Below are 16,729 nucleotides of genomic sequence, written 5' to 3' on the forward strand. Positions count from 1 at the left end.
TCTCACAACTAACATATTAGTTGTAATGCTTGCAAGGCTTATGTGATGTGTATTACCGAGAGGGCCCAGAGATACCTCTCCGACAATCGGAGTGACAAATCCTAATCTCGAAATACGCCAACCCAACATCGACCATTGGAGACACCTGTAGTACTCCTTTATAATCACCCAGTTACGTTGTGACGTTTGGTAGTACCCAAAGTGTTCCTCCGGCAAACGGGAGTTGCATAATCTCATAGTCATAGGAACATGTATAAGTCATGAAGAAAGCAATAGCAACATACTAAACGATCGTGTGCTAAGCTAATGGAATGGGTCATGTCAATCAGATCATTCGACTAATGATGTGACCTCGTTAATCAAATAACAACTTCTTTGTCTATGGTTAGGAAACATAACCATCTTTGATTAACGAGCTAGTCAAGTAGAGGCATACTAGTGACACTCTGTTTGTCTATGTATTCACACATGTATTATGTTTCCGGTTAATACAATTCTAGCATGAATAATAAACATTTATCATGAAATAAGGAAATAAATAATAACTTTATTATTGCCTCTAGGGCATATTTCCTTCAGTCTCCCACTTGCACTAGAGTCAATAATCTAGATCACATCACCATGTGATTAACATCGATAGTTCACATCATCATGTGATTAACACCCATAGTTCACATCGCCATGTGACCAACACCCAAAGGGTTTACTAGATTCAGGGATCTAGTTCACATCGCTATGTGATTAACACCCAAGGAGTACTAAGGTGTGATCATGTTTTGCTTGTGAGAGAATCTTAGTCAACGGGTCTGCCACATTCAGATCCGCATGTATTTTGCAAATATTCTATGTCTACAATGCTCTGTACGGAGCTACTCTAGCTAATCGCTCCCACTTTCAATATGTATCCAGATTGAGACTTAGAGTCATCTGGATCAGTGTAAAAGTTTGCACTGATGTAATTTTTACAACAAACTCTTTTATCACCTCCATAATCGAGAAACATCTCCTTAGTCCTTACTAAGGATATTCTTGACCAATGTCCAGTGATCTACTCCTAGATCACTATTGTACTCCCTTGCCAAATACAGAGCAAGGTATACAATAGGTCTGGTACATAGCATAGCATACTTTATAGAACCTATGACTGAGGCATAGGGAATGACTTTTCATTCTCTTTCTATTTTCTGCTGTGGTTGGGATTTGAGTCTTACTCAATTTCATACCTTTGCAACACAGGCAAGAACTCTTTCTTTGACTGTTCCATTTTGAACTATTTCAAAATCTTGCCAAGGTATGTACTCATTGAAAATCTTATCAAGCGTCTTGATCTATCTCAATAGATCTTGATGCTCAATATGTAAGTAGCTTTTACTGAGGTCTTTTCCTTTTAAAGAACTCCTTTAAAACACTCCTTTATGCTTTGCAGAAAAATTCTACATCATTTCTGATCAACAATATGTCACTCACATATACTAGTCAGAAAGGCTGTAGTGCTCCCACTCACTTTATTGTAAATACAGGCTTCTCAAAAAGTCTGTATAAAACCATATGCTTTGATCAACTCATCAAAGCGTATATTCCAACTCCGAGAGGCTTGCACCAGTCCATAGATGGATCGCTGGAGCTTGCACATTTTGTTAGTACCTTTAGGATTGACAAAACCTTCTGGTTGCATCATATACAACTCTTCTTTAATAAATCCATTAAGGAATGCAGTTTTGTTTATCCATTTGCCAGATTTCATAAAATGCGGCAATTGCTAACATGATTCGGACAGACTAAAGCATAGATACGAGTGAGAAAATCTCATCGTAGTCAACACCTTGAACTTGTCGAAAACCTTTTTGCGACAATTCTAGCTTTGTAGATAGTAACACTACTATCAGCGTCCGTCTTCCTCTTGAAGATCCATTTATTCTCAATTGCTTGCTGATCATCGGGCAAGTCAACCAAAGTCCAAACTTTGTTCTCATACATGGATCATATCTCAGATTTCATGGCCTCAAACCATTTCGCGGAATCTGGGCTCATCATTGCTTCCTCATAGTTCGTAGGTTCATCATGATCTAGTAGCATGACTTCCAGAACAGGATTTCCGTACCACTCTGGCGCGGATCTTACTCTGGTTGATCTACGTGGTTCAGTAGTATCTTGATCTGAAGTTTCATGATCATTATCATTGGCTTCCTCACTAACCGGTGTAGGTGTCACTGAAACAGTTTTCTGTGATGAACTACTCTCCAGTAAGGGAGCAGGTACAGTTACCTCGTCAAGTTCTACTTTCCTCCCACTCACTTCTTTCGAGAGAAACTCCTTCTCCAGAAAGTTTCCGAATTTAGCAACAAAAGTCTTGCCTTTCGGATCTGTGATAGAAGGTGTATCCAATAGTTTCCTTTGGATATCCTATGAAGACGCACTTCTCCGATTTGAGTTTTGAGCTTATCAGGATGAAACTTTTTCATATAAGCATCGCAACCCCAAATTTAAGAAACGACAGCTTAGGTTTCTTGCCAAACCATAGTTCACACGGTGTCATCTCAACGGATTTAGATGGTGCCCTATTTAACGTGAATGCAGCTGTCTCTAATGCATAACCCCAAAATGATAGTGGTAGATCGGTAAGAGACATCATAGATCGCACCATATCTAATAAAGTACGGTTATGACGTTCGGACACACCATTACATTGTGGTGTTCCAGGTGGCGTGAGTTTGTGAAACTATTAGAATTCACAAACTTGCACAATGTCATGATCATAAATCTAATGAATTATTTGCCCTAGGTGATGATCACATGTATGATGATGATGATGTTGAGCATGGCTACTATGATGAAGACGAAGAATCTGACAATGAATATGAGAAGACTATGAGAAATCTTAGTCTCATGGCAAATCTTCGAGATTACACGACCGGAGGAAAAGAGTGGATTCTTGATAGTGGATGCACCGATCACATGACCGGAAATAAATACATGTTTCGTGAGCTTGCGAAAAATGATGGTCCACGCAAGCATGTGAATTTTGGAGACAAGTCTAAGGGTAAGGTACTTAGCCTTGGTAAGGTGGCCATATCTAATGATGGCTCCATTCAAATTTTTATGCTTGCTGAATCTCTTGGATACAATCTTCTTTCTGTTTCTAGACTAGCCAATTTCGGTTTCAATGTTCTATTTACCGAAGTAGATTGCCAAGTGTTTCGTCGAGATAATCATAATATGGTATTTACTGGTGTCCGTAGAGGTGATCTAGACATTGTTGATTTCACTAAAAGAGCCCAACCTCGTACATGTCTTTTTGCAAAATCATCTAAAGGTTGGTTATGGTATATAAGGCTAGGACATGTTGGCATGTGAAATCTTGATAAGCTTGTTAAAGGAGATCATATCCTTGGTGTTAAAGATGTTATATTTGACAAGGATAGACTTCGTAGTGCTTGCCAAGTAGGAAAACAAGTTGGGGGAAGACATCCCGCGAAGAACATCATGACCACAAGAAGACGACTTGAGCTACTCCATATGGACCTTTTCGGTCCCAATGCTTACAAGAGCCTTGGTGGAAACTCTTTCGGTTTAGTCATTCACTAGTACAACGAGGTGCTATACGAACGGTTTTTAACCCCTTTCAGCGACGGCATTTGGAACCATCGCCAAGTGAGTGACTGCGATAGGGGGGTCCTTCCCACACGACCCAGAAACCGTCAGGGATATAGAGCCATGATCCAGAGGCCTTCCAAAATGTAACCGTGTGCGATGCAACACACACTAAATTCTTTCGCATGTGTGGGATCGGTGATTAAACGTTTCTAATGATGCAGTGAAACCAAACGGTGTGTCGTAATGAACCATTTGAGAAACAGTATGTAAGGCACATGGGCCAACATATGAACTGTGTGCGATATCTGCCCCATCGCACATGAGTTTTTTGCTGAACCCGTCTGCTATGCAAGACTCCATCGCACACGTTTTCCAACAATAACCGTGTGCAATAATGTTCTATCACAAACGGTTCGGGAGCCCCTTCGCACACATATAAGTGATGTAGACCATTTGTGATTTGTTGTGTATCACTGACGGTTGCGGCAAGACTGACCTGTGCTTTTTGTTTGGGATCCCACACGTTTCTTGAAAAATTTACGACTGGGATTGTATTTTACATTGGGCACGGTGTACTCTGAGCTCTCGTGTGCGATAACGTGATATCACAAACGGTTCCGGAGCCCCTACGCACACATAGTAGTGCTGCAAATTGTTTGCGATCTGCTGTGTATCACCGACGGTTCCGCTACGATTGTCGTATGCTTTCCAATGTGGATCGCACACACTCATTTAGTTGAACCGTGTGCGGAGCAATTGCCAGGTTAAAACAAAAATATCCCAATTTGAATCAACATGCAAAAAGGAAATTCGCCACAATATTCAATTGAACAAATAGTGTCCACAGGAAGAACATTCATCAGATTTCGTAACAATTGCAATTGAACATATGGTAGCTAAATTCCAATGATTTGTCGACACATATATGCATTACATAATTAATCATAGTGTATGAAATACGAAGACCTCATCAGATGGAAAACAATGGATCCATGCGTATATGTTTAGCGGCTAACTCTTACTCAATGTTTGAGGATAAGGCATGCTGAAATCTTCACTATCACCAGTGGGATCGATGTAGTGATTCAGGAAGAAGTCGCTGATAAATCTCTGAACCATCAGAAATTCACCAGCGGGGAGCGGTTCAGGGGTCCTTGGTTCTAAGGTGAGCTGCAGTATTTTTAAGATCAGAATGCATCGTATGAGTGGAGTAGAAGATATTAATTTAGACTTACTGGTACTAATTCGCGAGTATCTTCACAACTATCAGCAGATTTGTAGATGGAGATCATGTGTTTGCAAACATAGTATCCACAAAGGTTGGTCTCTGCTTGTTGCTGAGGACACTAATTTTTTTACAGAATTAGTCATGTATTTTTCCTGTTAGGAACAACGTAACCGGTGTTAGATGTATTTTTTATTTGGACAGAAAAAGAAAGAGGTTTATTTAGAAGCTTGAACATTTTACTAGTGTAAGAAAAGGTATTTCCACACAATTGGATAAATTTTCTAAAAATAACGAATTTTGGAGTGTTACCGGAGAAACTATCTTGTGCTGCAGAGGTAGTTCCCTCTTGAACATGTACCCTGGTTTAGCTTTCCACAATGCGAGCACACTGCAAATGAAGATGAATTTTGACAACATCAATTATTGAACCAGATATGAATGCAAATTAATTTCAACATCATAGAATTCAATACCTATCCATGAACTGCTAAAGACGCGTCAGATCCTGAGCGTTTATTGACTCTTTGAGAGAATCCATGTAGTAAACTGTGTTCTTGTTTGGAACAATGAATACCAATATCCAATGATTGCTACATATTAAGAAAGCCATGAACTTACAAATTATGTCAAAATCTGAAAGACAATGAGTGTATGCGTGGCTGTTTACTTGACTTACCATTCATGATATGGCCAGAGAAATGATTCTACATGGGACGTGTTTTTGAAGATACAGATGACTGTGTTAATGGCCCAGTCCCGTAGGTCCTTACCATCTAATGTTGTGCCATTTGCTAATGCAGGATCTATGAAATACAGACTCTCCCTTTTTCTTCTCTGCGCATTCAATTCCCTAAGAGGAATAAAATGTAGTTAGCTGTTTATCATTTACATCCTTGTATGAAGTAGTTGATCAAAGTTCGTTAAGTACTTACAAAATCAGGCATCTAACAAGAGTGGCATCGAGATTGTTGAAGTTGAAGAAGAGATGTAAGTCCTCGAAACTCACATTGATGGAACCAACATCGTGTCGGAAATGATCTCTGTTGTAGTGGACTAGCAGAACATGATGACCTGCTGACATTTGATCCATGCAATATTTATGTAACTTGCGGCAACTGGAGCTGCACTCATCAAAGTATTCACCAACAAGAAATGGTTGGCAACGGATGTAATTGTCTTCTTCAAGTACGTCTGCTTTATTTTTAGCAAGCTGCAAATCTATTTCTTCATCATCCATGCCGTCAGAAATAATATTACTCCCCAATTCGAACAACTTGATGTTAATTTGGTTCTGGGCGATGAGTGCTTTAAGTAAGAGGCAATCGTTCTCTTTCCTCTTTGCTCTCCCGGTGTGCTTCCTCACGGGTGCAACCTTTTTGGCCGCTTCCTTCTTGGTACTTGAAGCATTTCTAGTAGAATGTCTGGTTGGCTGAAAGGTAGACTGCCGAGCAGACGATGAAGCTTCGACGGACTGCTTAGCAGACGGTTTAACTATGCTGGACCGCTGAGCTGGTGGTGCTGCTATGACGGACTACTGGGCTATAGGAGTAGAGGCATCAGACTGCTGACCATGCGTTGAAGCTATGTCGGGTTTCTGCGCTGGTGGTGCCAACTTGTCGGTGTGCTGAGGAGGCCGTGCCAACACGTTGGTTTGCTGAGTAGGAAGTGCTGACACATGGGTATGCTGATCACGTGGCTGCAGAACAGGCTGATGAGCAGTCGGTTCTGGACCTACAGACTGCTTAGCAGGCGGTTCTGAAGCATCAGACTGCTTAGCAGTCCGTTCCACCAGGTTGGTCTCCTGAGCATGTGCTGCAGCTGGGTCTCCCCCTGCTGCTTCAGCTAGTGGCATCTGAACGGTGGTGCGTCTTCAGCAGTTGTAGGCCTTGCTGATACGTGTCCAATGTATCTACTTTTTCTCATGCTTTTCCTCTTGTTTTGGACTCTAATTTGCATGTTTTGAATGAAACTAACCCCGGAATGACGCTGTTTTCAGCAGAACTACCATGGTGTTGTTTTTGTGCAGAAATAAAAGTTCTCGGAATGGAACGAAACTTTGCGAGGATTTTTATATCAATAATAAGAATTTCTGGAGTCAAGACCTACAGGAGAGGGGCACCTGGGTGGGCCCAACCCACCAGGGTGCGCCCCTCCCTTGGCGCGCCCAGGTGGGTTGTACCCACCTGGTGGCTCCACAGACGACCCCCCTGATACCATAAAATCACATATTTCCATAAAAAAATAGGGAGAAAGAATTATCGCGATCCACGAGACAGAGCCGCCGCCAAGCCCTGTTCTTCCTCGGGAGGGCAGATCTGGAGTCCGTTTGGGGCTCTGGAGAGGGGGATCTTCGTTCTTCGTCATCACCAACCCATCTCCATCACCAATTCCATGATGCTCCCCACCCAGAGTGAGTAATTCCTTCATAGGCTCGCTGGTCCATGAGGAGTTGGATGAGATTCATCATGGAATCGAGTTAGTTTTGTTAGGGCCTGATCCCTAGTATCCACTATGTTCTTAGATTGATATTGCTATGACTTTGCTATGCTTAATGCTTGTCACTTTGGGCTCGGGTGCCATGAACTCAGATCTGAACCATTTATGAATTCATCATTATATCCATGTTTTAGATCTGATCTTGCAAGTTATAGTCACCTACTACGGTTATGATCCGACAACCCCGGAGTGACAACAACCGGGCCCACTCTCGGTGATGACCGTAGTTTGAGGAGTTCATGTTTTCACTATGTGTTAATGCTTTGTTCCGGTTCTCTATTAAAAGGAGGCCTTAATATCCCTTAGTTTCCAATATGGACCCCGCTGTCACAGGAGGGTAGGACAAAAGATGTCATGCAAGTTCTTTTAATAAAGCACGTATGACTATTAACGGAATACATGCCTACATTATATCGATGAACTGGAGCTAGTGCCATATCGCCCTAGGTTATAACTGTCACATGATGAATATCATCCAACAAGTCACTGATCCAATGCCTACAAATATATCTTGTATTGTTCTCGCTAAGTTACTACCGTTGCTACTGCTACCGTTACTGCTACAATATCACTGCTATCACTGTTACTGTTACTGTTACTACTGCTGCTATCATCAAAACTATCATACTACTATGCTACTAATCACTTTGCTGCAGATAATTAATCTCCAGGTGTGGTTGAATTGACAACTCAGCTGCTAATACCTTGAAATATTCTTTGGCTCCCCTTGTGTCGAATCTATAAATTTGGGTTGAATACTCCACCCTCGAAAACTGTTGTGATCCCCTATACTTGTGGGTAGCGCTGTTGCTGGGGAGCATAGCTATATTTGTTGAGTCACTTGGGATTATTATCAATTTATCACTATGAAGAATCTGAAGGATGCTAAGACTAAAATATTTCCCTCAAAGACGAGGGGAGCTAAGGAACTGCTATCCAGTTCTGCTTTAGATTCACCTTCTGTTATGGGTAAACTTGCAACACCACCACATGCTATTAGTTCTGATATGTCGCAAGTTATTGATGATGCTACTTCTACTATGAATGATGCTTATGATTATGCTAGTACCATGCTCGATAATGATGATGTGCCACTTGGTGAATTTGTTGATGCACACATTGCTAGAGTACAACATGATGTTGTTGAATCTGATGATGAGCTTGAAACTGAAACTCCTGAAACACTTGCTAGAGCTAGCCCTCCTAGATATGAATTGCCTAAGGTACCAGAGGCTATGTTATGAGTGAAGAGGCAACTAGAGATATTCTTGCTTGTAAGGATAGAGATGATCTAGAAAAAATATTACACAAGTATAAAGAAAAATCTCTGAATGCTAGAATGAAATGCGATCCTAAGTTTGCTACTTCACCTATTGTTATTGCTGATAAGGATTATGAATTCTCTGTAGACCCAGAGTTAATTACTTTGGTTGAATCTGATCCTTTCCATGGTTACGAAACTGAAACTGTTGTGACACATCTTACTAAGTTGAATGATATAGCCACCCTTTTTATTCATGATGAGAAAACTCGATACTATTTTATTCTCAAATTATTTCCTTTCTCATTAAAGGGTGATGCTAAAGCTTGGTACAATACTCGTGCTCCTGGTTGTGTGCGTAGTCCCCAGGATATGATTTACTACTTCTCTGAAAAATATTTTCCTGCTCATAAGAAACAAGTTGCCTTACAGGAAATATTTAACTTTGTTCAAACTAAAGAAGAGAGTCTCCCACAAGCTTGGGGGAGGCTTTGCCAGTTACTTAATGCTTTGCCTGATCATCCTCTTAAGAAAAATGAAATACTTGATATCTTCTATAATGGACTAACCGATGCTTCTAGGGACTTCCTAGATAGTTGTGTTGGTTGTGTTTTCAGGGAACGAACTATTGCTCAAGCTGAAGAATTATTGAATAACATATTGAAAAATTATGATGATTGGACTATTCCCGAACCACCGCCTAAACCCACTCCGAAGAAGAGGGGTATATTATATCTCAGTCCTGAAGATATGCAAGAGGCAAAGAAATCTATGAAGGAAAAAGGTATTAAGGCCGAGGATGTTAAAATTTACCTCCTATTGAAGAAATACATGGGCTTGATACACCACCACTGCCTAAGGTGGTAGAGGTAAATTCTCTTATGAAGTTCAATGAAAATGATAATCCTCACAATATGCATCCTAGCCAATGCCTTTATGAGTTTGAAAACTACATTAGAAAACAAGACCACTTCAATGCAAATGTTACAAAACAATTGAAATATAATTCTGATATGATTGCTTGCTTGAGTGACTTGTTATTTAGAATCTCAAATGATGTTAGAGGTGTTGGAAAACATGCTTCTATGGTTCAAACCTAGTTAGAGCAAGTTGCTAAATCACAAAGAGAATTACTTGATGAAATGAATCATAATATACATGACTTTGCTGTTAGAGTTGCAACTAGAGGATGTAAGATGACTCAGGAACCACTTTATCCTGAGGGACACCCAAAAAGAATTGAACAAGATTCGCAAAGAAATAACACTAGTGCACCTAGTCCTTCTAAAAAGAAAAAGAAAAAGAAAAATGATAGGACTTTGCATGCTTCTAGTAAACCTGAAATAGAAACACCTCCTGATAATGAAAATGAAACTTCTATCTCTGATGCTGAAACTCAATCTGGTAATGAACATCCACCTAGTGATAATGAAAAAGATAATGATGAGGTTCATGAAGACACTCAACCAAATAATGATAAAGAACCAGATAATGATGTTGAGATAGAACCACCTGTTGATCTTGATAACCCACAACCTAAGAATAAAAGATATGATAAAAGAGACTTTGTTGCTAGAAAACACGGTAAAGAAAGAGAACCGTGGGTTCAAAAACCTATTCCTTTTCCACCCAAGTCAACTAAAAAGAACGATGATGAAGAATTTGAATGCTTTGCTGAAATGCTGAGGCCAATCTTTTTGCGTACTCGCTTGACTGATATCCTTAAAATGCCTCCTTATGCAAAGTATATGAAAGATATCATCACAAATAAGAGAAAAATACCGGAAGCTGAAATCTCCACTATGCTTGCTAACTATACTTTTAAAGATGGAGTACCTAAAAAACTTGGAGATCCGGGTATACCAACTATACCTTGCTCTATCAAAAGGAATTATGTGAAAACTGCTTTGTGTGATTTAGGAGCCAGTGTTAGTGTTATGCCTTTCTCTTTATATAAAAGACTTGATTTGAATAAACTCACACCTACTAAAATATCTTTGCAAATAGCTGACAAATCAACTGCCGTACCTAATCGGTATCTGTGAGGATGTGCCCGTTGTTGTTGCTAATGTTACTATTTTGACTGATTTTGTTATACTTGAGATGCCCAAGGACGACAACATGTCGATTATCCTTGGTAGACCCTTCTTTAATACTGCAGGGGTTGTTATTGATTGCAATAAAAGCAAGCTCACTTTTCATACTAATGGTAATGAGCATACGGTGCACTTTCCGAAGAAAAAATTCCATGTGAATGGTATTAATGTTATTGAAAAATCTCCGACAATCACTATTGGAAGTTTTCAAATACCTCTACCTACTGTCAAAAAGAAATATGAAATGCTTATTGTTGCGGAAATGTATATCCCCATTGAGGTAACTTAGTGATTTACAAAAGTTCTTCGTTTTCATGCTAATTGAAAGTGGTTGTTAATAAGACATGTTCAACCTTATTAATGAATAAATTTTGAACGGTATGAAGTTGATGAATTTAATAAGCACTACCTTGTGTCCCTCCCTTTTTTCTCTGTTTTTATTAGTTAAATAAAATAAAATGCCATGTTTTGTCTGTTTTCTGAATTTCCCATGCAATAAAAAGGCCCAAAAATAAAAGTTCTCAAAATGCTCCGAAAACCTGACACATTTTTTTCTGAATATTTCTGAATTTCTGGTGCAAATAATACCAGAGGGAGGTGCACCAGGTGGGCACAACCCACCTGGGCGCTCTAGGACCCCCAGGCCCGCCCTGGTGGGTTGTGGTCCCCGTGTGTCCCCCCTCACTTATCTCTTTAGCCCACATCATCACTCACCTCCAGAAAAAATCTCCATTGCTCTCTCTCCCGTGTTCTTGAGCTCAAACCACTGATTTCGATCTCTTTGCTCAAAGCTCCATTTCCAAAATTGTTTTGGGGGATTGTTGCTTGGTATGTGACTTCACCATTTGTCCAATTAGTTTTTGTTTTAGTGGTTTATACTTTGAATAATTAGCTACTCTTGGTGTTGTTGTAGATGAACTTGCATGTTGAATTCTTAGTGTTCTAAGTAGTTTGAATGCTTGCTATGGCCTCTATGTATCCCTATGAGTAGTTGCTATCAATTTTACAAAGTTTTGTTGACAAATTTTTGTCACCCCAAATTTATTTATTTTCAGAAAATTGTACGCGGACACGATGAACCTATTTGGGAGGAGCTCTTCGAGGAGACGATCCTTGGGGGCATCTTCTAGTAACAGTTCTGCTCGCCGGTCTTATGTTGAACCAAGTGAAAGTTCCACGTGTGATGCCGCCACCAAAACATGCTTATGGCCTTGCGATGAATATACGGTGCGTGTGGGCATTAAGGAGGAATTTGAGCAATATCTTCACAATGCTGGCCTTGGTCCCTACCTTTCAGATAAGTGTGAACAACGCCAACTTCTCACTGAGTCATTTGTCAAAGGATTTATATTTTCCCCTCGGAGTCTAGGGTGTATTTTAAGCTTTATGATAATCCATTTACCATCTCACTGGAGAATTTTGCTTACCATTGCAAGCTGCCATATTGGGGTTCGCTTGATGAACCACCAAAGGCTGAGTACGAGTCTTTCTTGACTAGCCTTTGTTATGGTGAAAATAGGGTAGTAATACAAGGAAGAATAAAGAGCATTCACTTTCCCGCAATCCAGTACTTTCCATTATTTAACGGGAAATGCATAGTAGGCAAGCAAGACTGTAGCATACTTTGTGCGCCAGACTTGAGTCTCATTCACATCGCTCTCACTGGTGAATGGAATTATAACCTTGGAGCGATTGTTGCACGTAGACTTCAGAATAATGATAACAGTGGCTGGTTCTATGGGGGAATTTATGCTACACGTTTGGCACGAGAGCTGGGCGTTTCACCTTTGCCCTTTGACCCTATCCTACCCACGCAGTATTAAGATTTTGTGGCTTTAAAAAGCCATAAGATCCTCAAGAGAAAATTCATGGCTTCACTTATAATTTTTTGTTTAACCAAACCTCTATTGTGCACACATATTTTCCTGCGCCTGCTCTTTTTGATTATCACAACAAGGGGAGATATTTTGTTCTTGAGAGCGAGGCCCGAGCTCATAACGCAGCAGTGGTGGCAGCACGGCGTGCCGAGGCATCCGCACTGAGAGCCTCTATGAGCTTCCACGCAGACTTCTACCCTCCAGGCTACTGATCGACTACCAAGTTAGGCCAAAAGCCTAAGCTTGGGGGAGTACATGTTTCCACCGACCTTACATTCATGTCCACATATTTCATTAGTCGGTGTTCACACTTTTTCATTGTATCATCCATGCTTAGATTTCTTTTCCTGCTTTCTTCTTGCGTGTTTGAAAAACGTTAGAAAAACCAAAAAAAATTAGTTGTAGCTAGTTTACTTTCTATGCATGCTTAGTAGTAGTATTAAAAAAAGAAAAATCCAAAACTATTTCCTTGTTCTTGTTTTGCTTGTTGGGAGCTTTCCCTTGTAAATAGTTTTTCTCGTTTTTGCTTTCCCTTTTATTTGCCCGTTCTAGAAAATCAAAAACTCCAAAAATATTTCAGTGTGTTTCTCTGAACTTCTTTTCTTTTTATTCGAGTTTTACCAAGGAGAAGACCACGATGAAAATGTTGAGTGGATCTCATATGAATAATTGTCGAACTAATAAAGAGCACATTTTACCCAGACTTCTCCTGTTGAATAAAATGTTTGCAGATTCCAGCTTAGTCCACGACATTCTTGCACTATTATTATTTTCATATCGTTCGGCCGTGCAAGTGAAAGGCGATACGTCTCCATCATATCTATTTTTCCAAACACTTTTGCCATTGTTGGACTCTAACTTGTATGATTTGAATGGAAGTAACCCGGACTGACGCTGTTTTCAGCAGAATTGCCATGGTGTTGTTTTATGTGCAGAAAATAAAAATTCTTGGAATGACCTGAAACTCCACAGAACACCTTAGAAAAAACAATAAAAAATCCTCGCCAAAGATGAAGACCAGGGGGCCCACACCCTGCTCATGAGGATGGGGGGCGCGCCCCCCTGGGCGCCCCTGGGTGCGCCCCCCTACCTCGTGGGCCCCCTGGTGGCCCTCCGACAGCAACTCCAACTCTATATATTGGCTTTCGGGGAGAAAAAAAATCAGAGAGAAGAAATCATCGCGTTTTACGATACGGAACCGCCGGCAAGCCCTAATCTCTCTCGGGAGGGCTGATCTGGAGTCCGTTCGGGGCTCCGGAGAGGGGGATTCGTCACCGTCGTCATCATCAACCATCCTCCATCACCAATTTCATGATGCTCACCGTCGTGCGTGAGTAATTCCATCGTAGGATTGCTGGACGGTGATGGGTTGGATGAGATTTATCATGTAATCGAGTTAGTTTTGTTAGGGTTTGATCCCTAGTATCCATTATGTTCTGAGATTGATGTTGCTATGACTTTGCTATGCTTAATGCTTGTCACTAGGGCCCGAGTGCCATGATTTCAGATCTGAACCTATTATGTTTTCATGAATATATGTGTGTTCTTGATCCTATCTTGCAAGTCTATAGTCACCTACTATGTGTTATGATCTGGCAACCCCGAAGTGACAATAATCAGGACCACTCCCGGTGATGACCATAGTTTGAGGAGTTCATGTATTCACTATGTGCTAATGCTTTGTTCCGGTTCTCTATTAAAAGGAGGCCTTAATATCCCGTAGTTTCCAATAGGACCCTGCTGCCACGGGAAGGTAGGACAAAAGATGTCATGCAAGTTCTTTTCCATAAGCACGTATGACTATATACGGAATACATGCCTACATTACATTGATGAACTGGAGCTAGTTCTGTGTCACCCTATGTTATGACTGTTACATGATGAATCGCATCCGGCAAAATTATCCATCACTAATCCGGTGCCTACGAGTTTTCCATATACTGGTTCTCGCTTATTTACTTTTCCATTGCTACTGTTACAATCACTACAAAATACCAAAAACATTACTTTTGCTGTCTTTACTTTTGTTATCGTTACCACCACTATCATATTACTTTGCTACTAAACACTTTGCTGTAGATAGTAAGTTTCCAGGTGTAGTTGAATTGACAACTCAGCTGCTAATACTTGAGAATATTCTTTGGCTCCCCTTGTGTTGAATCAATAAATTTGGGTTGAATACTCTACCCTCGAAAACTGTTGCGATCCTCTATACTTGTGGGTTATCAAGACCTTTTTTTGGCACCGTTGCCGGGGAGCATAGCTCTATTCTTTGAGTCACTTGGGATTTATATCTGCCGGACACTATGAAGAACTTGAAAGACGATCGAACTACTATTTTGCCCTCAACTACGAGGGGAGGTAAGGAACTGCCATCTAGCCTTGCACTAGATTTTCCTTCTGTTATAAGTAAGCTTGCGACACCTAAACCTACTACTGCTATGAATTCTGATATGTCGCATGTTATTGATTATGCCACTTCTGCTATGCATGATACTTATGATGAAACTACTTCTATGCTTGATACTACTGTGCCCCTTGGTGAATTTCTTGATGAGCAAATTGCTAGGTCTAGAGAAAGAGAAATTATTGAACCTGAATATGATGATGATAGTGATGATGAAAATATGCCTTCTATTCCTGAGGGTTATCTTTTTGATGCAGAATCTTCTGCAGCTAGTTTTGCTTGCCAGGATAGATACGAACTTAAGAGGTTGCTAGTTAAATGGAGTAAAGAATCTTTTAGACATAGAATGAGACCCGACCCTGCTTTTGCTACTTCACCTATTTGTGTTCCTGATAAGGATTATTATGATTTTTCTGTTGATCTAGATATAATTACTTTGGTTGAATCTAATCCTTTCTATGGTTATGAATCTGAAACTGTTGTGGCACATCTTACTAAGTTAAATGATATAGTTGCCCTGTTTACTAATAATGAGAGATCGCGCTACCTTTATTTACTCAAAATATTTCCGTTCTCATTAAAGGGTGATGGTAAGATATGGTTTAATTCTCTTGGTCCTGATTGTGTGCAAAGTCCCCAGGATATGATTTATTACTTCTCTGCTAAATATTTCCCTGCTCACAAGAAACAAGCTGCTTTGAGGGAAATATACAACTTCGTGCAAATTGAAGAAGAGAGTCTCCCACAAGCTTGGGGGAGGCTTCTCAAGTTACTTAATGCTTTGCCTGATCATCCTCTTAAGAAACCTGAAATACTTGATATCTTTTATAATGGACTAACTGATGCTTCCAGAGATTACCCGGATAGTTGTGCTGGTTCTCTTTTCAGGGAAAGAACATCGGATGAGGCTGAAATTCTATTGAATAATATGTTGACAAATGAAAATAATTGGGCACCTCCTGAGCCACCTCCCGAGCCAGTTCCAGAGCCAATTACTGAGCCTATTCCTAAACCAACTCCAAAGAAGAGAGGTGTTCTATTTCTCAGTCCCGAAGATATGCAAGAGGCAAAGAAATCTATGAAAGAAAAAGGTATTAAAGCTGAAGATGTTAAGAATTTACCTCCTATTGAAGAAATACATGGTCTTAATTTACCGCCTGTTGAAGAAGTATATGATCTCAATTACTTATTTACTGAAGAACCTCCCGATATCCCGACACGGGTAGTAAAGGTAAATTCTCTCTATAGATACGATAAAGTTGAAGTCCCTCCTACTAAAATTGCTAGTCAGTGCTTGGATGAGTTTGATGACTTTATGTTTAAGCAAGATGACTTTAATGCTTATTTTTGTAGACAATTAAAACAGAATACCTTTATGATTAAACGCTTGGGTGATTATATGGCTGATATTAGAGGTGAACTTAAACTTGTTAGCAAACATGCTTCTATAGTTACCACTCAAGTAGAACAAGTACTTAAAGCTTAGAAAGAAGTGCTTGATGAAATGAATAGTAAGAAAAATGATTATGCTATTAGAGTGGCTACTAGAACTAGTAGAATGACTCAGGAACCTTTGTATCCTGAAGGCCACCCTAAGAGAATCGAGCAAGATTCTCAGAGAAATAATATTGGTGTACCTAGTTCTTCTAAGAGGAAGAAAAAGAAAAATGATAGGACTTTGCAAACTTCTAGTGAACCTATTGCCGAACCACCTGGGAATCCAAATGATATCTCTATTTCTGATGCTGAAACACAATCAGGTGATGAACA

The sequence above is a fragment of the Triticum aestivum genome, chromosome 2B (genome assembly GCF_018294505.1).
Source record: "Triticum aestivum cultivar Chinese Spring chromosome 2B, IWGSC CS RefSeq v2.1, whole genome shotgun sequence".
Taxonomy (NCBI): Eukaryota; Viridiplantae; Streptophyta; class Magnoliopsida; order Poales; family Poaceae; genus Triticum; species Triticum aestivum.